Source organism: Ailuropoda melanoleuca, chromosome 1 (genome assembly GCF_002007445.2).
Source record: "Ailuropoda melanoleuca isolate Jingjing chromosome 1, ASM200744v2, whole genome shotgun sequence".
NCBI lineage: Eukaryota > Metazoa > Chordata > Mammalia > Carnivora > Ursidae > Ailuropoda > Ailuropoda melanoleuca.
The window spans coordinates 6,830,228-6,837,146 of record NC_048218.1 but is presented as its reverse complement, the minus strand read 5'-3'; the positions used below and the strand labels follow the sequence as shown (position 1 = coordinate 6,837,146).

At 47.0% G+C, this 6,919-nt stretch overlaps 1 protein-coding gene and 1 long non-coding RNA gene across 8 annotated transcripts in view; one reads left to right on the top strand and one right to left on the bottom strand.

Moving 5' to 3' along the window:
* KCNJ15 (potassium inwardly rectifying channel subfamily J member 15) overlaps positions 1-6,919 on the top strand; it is a 63,847-nt gene that overhangs the window by 8,827 nt on the left and 48,101 nt on the right. For all 6 annotated transcript variants that reach the window (XR_004623828.1, XR_004623822.1, XR_004623816.1 and 3 more), the window contains one exon: positions 6-686. The gene's annotated coding sequence lies outside the window, so the exon portion shown is untranslated. The remainder of the gene's footprint in view (positions 1-5; positions 687-6,919) is intronic.
* Positions 847-2,243, bottom strand: LOC117801321. Of its 2 annotated transcripts, none has more exons than XR_004623849.1 (2): positions 1,949-2,243; positions 847-1,614 (listed from the first exon to the last, which is right to left on the bottom strand). It is a non-coding gene; the product is annotated as an uncharacterized LOC117801321 (long non-coding RNA). The 2 variants fall into 2 exon arrangements; XR_004623844.1 differs by having other exon boundaries at positions 847-1,414.

Genomic DNA, 6,919 nt, shown 5'->3' with positions numbered 1-6,919 from the left:
CAGAGGTTTTTCTCTGTGACATTTGGCTCATATATATTCGGGATGTATATCGTCTCTATGGGTTTTTTCTGCTTTTCCCAAGGAGCAGGGAGTTTTGGTAACATTCATTTGCAGTGGGGAGAGGCAAGAGGAGGAGGGAACATGGGGTATAGGAGAGCTGGTTAGAAGAGATCATCTGGTTATTTATTTATGGTTTATTTAGGCAAAGGGGCCTTGAAAAAAAAAGGCTTTGATAAGAGTGGCCAAAAGTCTTCAAAGATTAACTGGCTCTTTAAAAGGGCATTAGTTTTCTTTCCTACAGGTGTTCACAGAGCTCGGGACTGGGTGTCCACTAGAATTCTTTGCTGGTCTGTAGATTTCCTTAAGGCACACTGCTGACATCATGGAGCCCTCTCTCCCTCTCCCTCTCCCTCTCTCCTTCTCCCCCTCCCTCCTCCCTCCTCGTCCCTCCTCCCTCTGCTCAATCTCTCCCAATCTCTTTCCTCCTCTCTTCAGTTCCTTCAGGTAAATCCTACTCAAACTTGTACCAACTTGTTTTTGACTGACAGCGAACAGCGAGAGACTTTTCTTCACTTTGAGAGAACCTAAACACCTATCTTTCCCAAGGCAACCTGCATCGACAGATCATTCCTTTGCCTGGTCATAACTTCCCATCTAGGCAGGAGTCCGTGCATCCGTCTCTGCAGGTAAGAGGTATGCGCTTCGGTTAACACCGTAGCACTCAGCCGGCTGGAGAGATTTCTGAAAAACTGTATTCCCAGGCAATGAACGAGGGGTGATTCTCTTAAAACTCACTGAAATCATTCAAAACTTCCAAGCTTATCTGGGGGAAATTTACAAGAGCTGTTTGCATGTGGAAAACGGGTTTTTTACTTAATGATGGGGCAAAAAAAAAAGTGCTTTATTCTTGCCTGTGAAACAATATCCAGATGTTGTCTTGTTTGCTGTGGGTGTAAGTGATCTAGGTGGAGGGAAGGAACGACTCCGACTTCTCCTTGCAAGTGTTTTGCTCTCATAGTGGCTGTCAGAGCAAGTTTGTTACTGATTTTCAGTGATTCTAGAGTTCTTGGGTCTTTTTCTGGCAGTCAGTTTCCTTTGTCCGGGGAGAAGTCAGGGTAGGTTGCCGTAAGGCGAAACCTCACCGGAATATTTTAAAATCTGTTACCTATCCTTAGGAGGAAAAAAAAAAGTTACGTAAGTTTTCTGCGGTAGGTGGAGGAAGGTAAACAATTCTGACTTTGGAAACATTATGAACCTTTGTTCACAACCTGTGGGGAATGTGTCTTAGAACCTGTGTGTGATTTCCTGTGAGTTTAGCTCTCTCAGCTCCAAAATGTTACTCGGGGTGGAATTTCCACGCTGCTCCCGTGGAGCTGGCTTCTTATCTCGTCTCTGCAGTTCCGCATTTAGTCCCCTGAAGGAAATAAGAATTTGTCGTTCGATGAGGTGTTTCGTGACCTCTCAGCTTCTGAAAGCCACGGGTTAGGACACTGACAACAAACGCCGTGTTCAACTGGGGAAAATTAAGGAGCAAAATGATTTGCCCCACTCAGTGCACACATGCAGGTTTATGTCTTCTGAATGGAAAATATTTTCGTTCTTTTTTTTTTGAACCTAAAGGAAGAATTTTGAAAATAAAAATGACAACTGACCTGTAAAGTCCTTTCTCTGAAACCTCCAAATCACTCACACACACACACACACACACACACACACACACACGCACAATCGACAGTTATTCCGGATCTTACCCCATTTTGTCCTCTCTCGTAAATGTTTCAACAACTGTGTAACGATCGACAATAGCCCTAGGTGACAAATTCTCTCAATTTAAAGTTGTCCGAAGAATCCAAAGAACATTGTCAATTGCGGCCACCCCACGAGTTTAGACGCCGTCCCCTTGTGGAACCGGGTCAGGAGGCTCGCCGTGGAAGGAGTGAGCACTTACCTCACCCATGGTTCCCTCTGCTGTTCCTTCCCTGGGTTCTGGGGGGTGGTTATTCTTTTGTGTTGTTTAGTTTTGATTTTTTAGCAGTTTTCCTCCTCTTCTAACTGGGAATAGAATCAATGGCCGTGCAGGGAGCCCTCCAGAGGTCGCATGGCCAGTCTTCAGAAAAGGCTCGAAAGTAGATCAGGGAGTCTTATCTCAGAAATGCTAATCAAATAACGGAGCTGACACGTCTTCACTGAGCTAAGTAAACGCCTAAGTACTTTGGGGGGTTGTTAGGAATAGACTTGGTTGAATGTTGTGATTCTGGTCGCTTGAGAAAAACACATTTTTAAAAAGCCCTCCCACCCTCTTACCACTCCTTCCTCCACCAACAGTTGTGGTCATTTTACGGAAAGTGCTATTTCCCCAATTTCCTCTCCTCACACTTAAAACCAGTGCAGACAACCCGTTTTGGGGGGGGGGAAAGAGAGTGAGACCCCAGGCTTCCCACGCCAGCAGTCCCGAGAGCCAACAAAAGCAGGTCTGTTGGCTCCTTGATGCAGGGCTCAGCCCACTCCTGCTCTGTCCTTGCATGGAGGAAATCAGGGAAGGGCTGCGCTTTCTTGTTTCGGGGTGTGTGTGTGCGTGTAATTATATACCTGCAAGACAGCAACATGCTCGGTACAAGGGAAACCACCGATGTGTGGTACTGTGTAGAGGCAAACATTTTCAGACGTAAGCAGTAAATGTCAAGCACTTGAAATACCCTTTCCGGCCTCACCCCTTCCTCGATTAGAGACGTGCAGCAATCATCTGACTTCCTTGCATGCCCCACTTCAGAGTCCTTCGTTGTTTGTGGATTGTATCTTAGAGCCAACACAGCAGTCCACGGACGGGGCCGTGAATGTGACGGCGCACAGATGACGAGCCCCTGCCCGGGATGCAGCGACCTCCCTAATCATTTCCCGCGGTCTTTCATATATAAGTCATTCAGCGACCGTCTTTCCGTCTGCAACAACTTAGGCACCTCACACTGGAGGAAATGGGGGCGTCTCAAATGTGTTTTAATTCGTCTTTCAAGTCAAAGGAACTTTACTCCAAAAATAGGAAGCTAGGAGCCGAGTTAATGTGAGTTGGTAGGCTTGCAAAGACAAGGTTGTTGCGGATTAATGGGTAAATGTAGGAGGCATATCAGGCAGAGGTTATTATTATCCATCTTCTCTCTCCCCCGCCCTTCACCTCCGTCTCACGGAGCCCCCTAGGCTGCGGGGTTGTTGTTGGTGCAGCTGGATAGTGGGGTGCGGCAGGGCTGGGAAGTGGGGTAGCAGAGGAGCAAAGCAAAGCAAACCAGGCCTTGCTGTGTGCCCCTCAAGGATGCAGTGCCCTGGAAGGGGACAGCTCTGACCCAACCACCTGGCTCTTTGCTGCCGTTCGGGTAGCTGTCCTGTGCCGATGGGCAGGTAAAGAGAACTGTGTAGCCAGAAATGAGCAGCCCTTGAAATACCAAACCTTCCCTCAACTAAAGGAAAAAAGGGTAGCCTGCTTCCCCACCTTGAAAGGGAGAAATGAGGGCACAGAATGAGAGAAAAATAACATATCATCTAAAAGTTGTGTTTCCTAAGTGTTACTTGGTTGAGATGAAAGGGGGAAAATGAGCAAATCCTTGGGGCACCTGGGTGGTTCAATTGGTGAAGCGTCTGCCTTTTGCTCAGGTCATGATCCCAGGGTCTTGGGATCGAGTCCTGCATGGGGCTCCTTGCTCAGCGGGGAGCCTGCTGGTCTACAGCCACCAGCTCCTTTGGTCACTTATAACCCCCACCCACGTTTCCGGTTCTCTACCTGGCTGTGTCCCTGGGATCACAGATCACCGTGGGGCCATGGGAATACACAGGGGACTCCGAGGGGGACTCCTGAAGCACGGATCCAATTCTCAGGCGGGTTTGAGGACCCGGGTAGGCAGGTTTGGGTTTCCATCTACATCCTATTTCAGCTGAAGTTGCCCTGGTATCAGGCTGGTAACTATGATATTCTGGTGCTTTCTCCTCCAGTACCAGCACTGGAATCTGATCAAGAGCATATGGAGCTTGAAGAATATACAATTTGGGGGCCCTCTTTAAGGAAAATGAATGCAAAATCACGACTAGAAAATTAGGTACAAAGCTTTGGAGAGGGCGGGTACGGGCATAAGCGAGGCTCCCTGAAGCTTGGTTTCATTACCTTCATGATAAATCCACCCTGTGTCATACATAATAAAGGCCCAATCCTTGTTGTTTGCAGCAATGGTTGCATTCACTTATGTAAATTTTAGCTGCTGGCTGCCCTCTGACTAACTGGAAAATGATAAGCAAAAATACCATCGTGCTTATACATATCTAATGATCGGTGATATATGGAAAATTGATCTGGGCGATATGTAGAATGTTTCTCATTTCACTGGCAGGTTGCCGTGAAATGTACATCCTTGTGCTGTGGCCAAACCTTGGGGCCATAACTAGGCCCAAGGGCAAGATGCTATCAAAGTTCTGTTTTTCCTACAGAGGACTGTGTGGGCACTGAAATTAGCGGTGCACTTTTTCCATTTGAAAAACCCTCACTCAAGTTAAAACCAGAAGAACATCGTGCTAGTCATGAGCCTGGAACTTAGCATGATAATAAAGGCATCGAGAACGTGCTTCTCTTCTAACAGACTGGAGGGTTTGACCCTGTGAAATGTCCATGAAACGTCCATGGGTCTGACAAAGGGACAGCCTCTTCCCTTAACGCTGTTTCCAGGTCAGGCAGGGTAAAGTGCCATTTCTTGGTACGGATGCTTGCAAAATCCATGCCTACCAAGCCAGAGAATGCTCTCACTCAGCGATGTTGATGCCTTCAACTATTGGCAGATGGATATCTTGCCCCATCCTACATCGCTCTGCCAAAGGACACAAGGTCAGCTCCCCAAATCCGGCTTTCTTACTTCCTGAGTTACCCTTTATTCCTGCCATTTAAGAACACACTTGAAAAGTTTATCCTCTGCTTTGAAACATCACGAACCTTGGCATCATCTGTACTCTTCCTAAAAACCCCATCCCCACCTAGCTGCTAGAGGCTGAAGAAAAATCTATAACCCTAGAGCACTGGTTCCTTTGTCTGGAATTCTTTAAATACTAAGGAAAGAGAACCCGCCCTGTCTTCTTTATGTTTTCAAAAGTCCACGGGAAGAATTTATACATAACAGATAGTGAGCACCACCGCATACAGACATAGACATGCAAGTGACAAATGCGGCAAGGGTGTGCATTTAGCCCCAACATCAAGAATGAAACTGTGTAGGTATAGAAGGAATATTCCAGTGTTGACAAGATCACAGTGGTGCTTTATTTTCAACATCTTGTCTATTTTAATGAATTTCAAATCTGTAATTTCCACCTGAGCTGCATATTAAAGCTGAAACAGCCCCCAAGTTGCCATCTAAAGAGTATCCAAAAAGGCTGTCATAATAATATTGGTCTTTTTTTTTTTTTTAAGATTTTATCTATCTATTCATTTGAGAGAAAGAGAGAGAGCAGAGGGAGAGAGAGAGGGAGCACAGTGGGAGGAGGCGGGGCAAAGGGATAAGTAGGCTCCCCGCTGAACAGGGAGCTGGACGCAGGATCCCAGGACCCCAGGATCATGACCGGAGCAGAAGACAGACGCTTAACTGACTGAGCCATCCAGGAGCCTGTGATGTTGGTTTTAACAACAGTCCTTAGCAAAGGAGTTGGGTATTATGTCACATGGCTCGATTCTTGTTAAGGAGAACGCTGGGATAATCTGATCAAGAAATACTTGGGGTCCAGTTCCTGACACCACAACCCACCTGGCCCCTATGAACAGAAGAACTGGCTTCTCCCAGGCAGGCCAAAGTTGCCTTGGGAGGTAAGGGGAGGTGAGGACGCCACTCCAGCACCTCCATGACTCCATCTCCTGGGAACTGGGGAGACCTTTTAGGTGCTGGCCCTCTAGCTCCTGGCTCATGGTTCTGGGGGCAAGAGTGGCTCCTCTGGGGGCGCCTGGGTGGCACAGCGGTTAAGTGTCTGCCTTCAGCTCAGGGCGTGATCCCGGCGTTATGGGATCGAGCCCCACGTCAGGCTCCTCTGCTATGAGCCTGCTTCTTCCTCTCCCACTCCCCCTGCTTGTGTTCCCTCTCTCACTGGCTGTCTCTATCTCTGTCGAATAAATAAATAAAAAATCTTAAAAAGAAAAAAAAAAAAGAGTGGCTCCTCTGGCCAAAAGGCAGGAGGGGGTCTTCTGAACCACAATAGAACTTGATAGTAAAGCACCCTCTTTCCTGGGAGAAGCACTCCCACCCAGGAAAAAATAAGGTGGCTTGTACTTCCATAGGAATCTACCATAGTCTATAACTCCCACTTGGCCTTCACAGTCGTCACTGGCATGCAAAACCTCTGAGACATCCCACAGCAGAGACATCCTTTATTTGACTCCCAAGTCGTGCAACTGTTTTAGACTACAGAACTGCCTCCCATCTCCTCTTACTTCCTTACTACTATTATTCACTCCTCTGACTAATATTTCGTGCAGCCACACCGGGGACACCTTTCTAGGCTATGATTGGTATGGGGTGGCAAGGTGTCACGTGCTCCAAGAAAGAACATGTTGTGATGTTCATGTGTTCTTTGGCTGTGAGATGTACCTTTGGGACCTGAGCTGTCCCTGCAGGTGACTGGCCAGCCTTCGGGATTGCAACATGACCACAGATAGCCCCTATGAATGTACTTACTTTTCGACTCTTTGCTTCTCTACATCCATCTGATTCCCACAGGATTTAAGTGGATTTTCAAAGGCACATCCTCATACCCTCACACAAATACAACATGACATGAAAGTAGATGAGAAAGAAAAATACGGGTAAGCCTCAGAGAGGTAATCTGATTAAATCAGCTGCTTGCTTTATATGAGCTTTATTTATTTTTTACAAAACACAAACTAAGTATACACAGGCCTACAGTG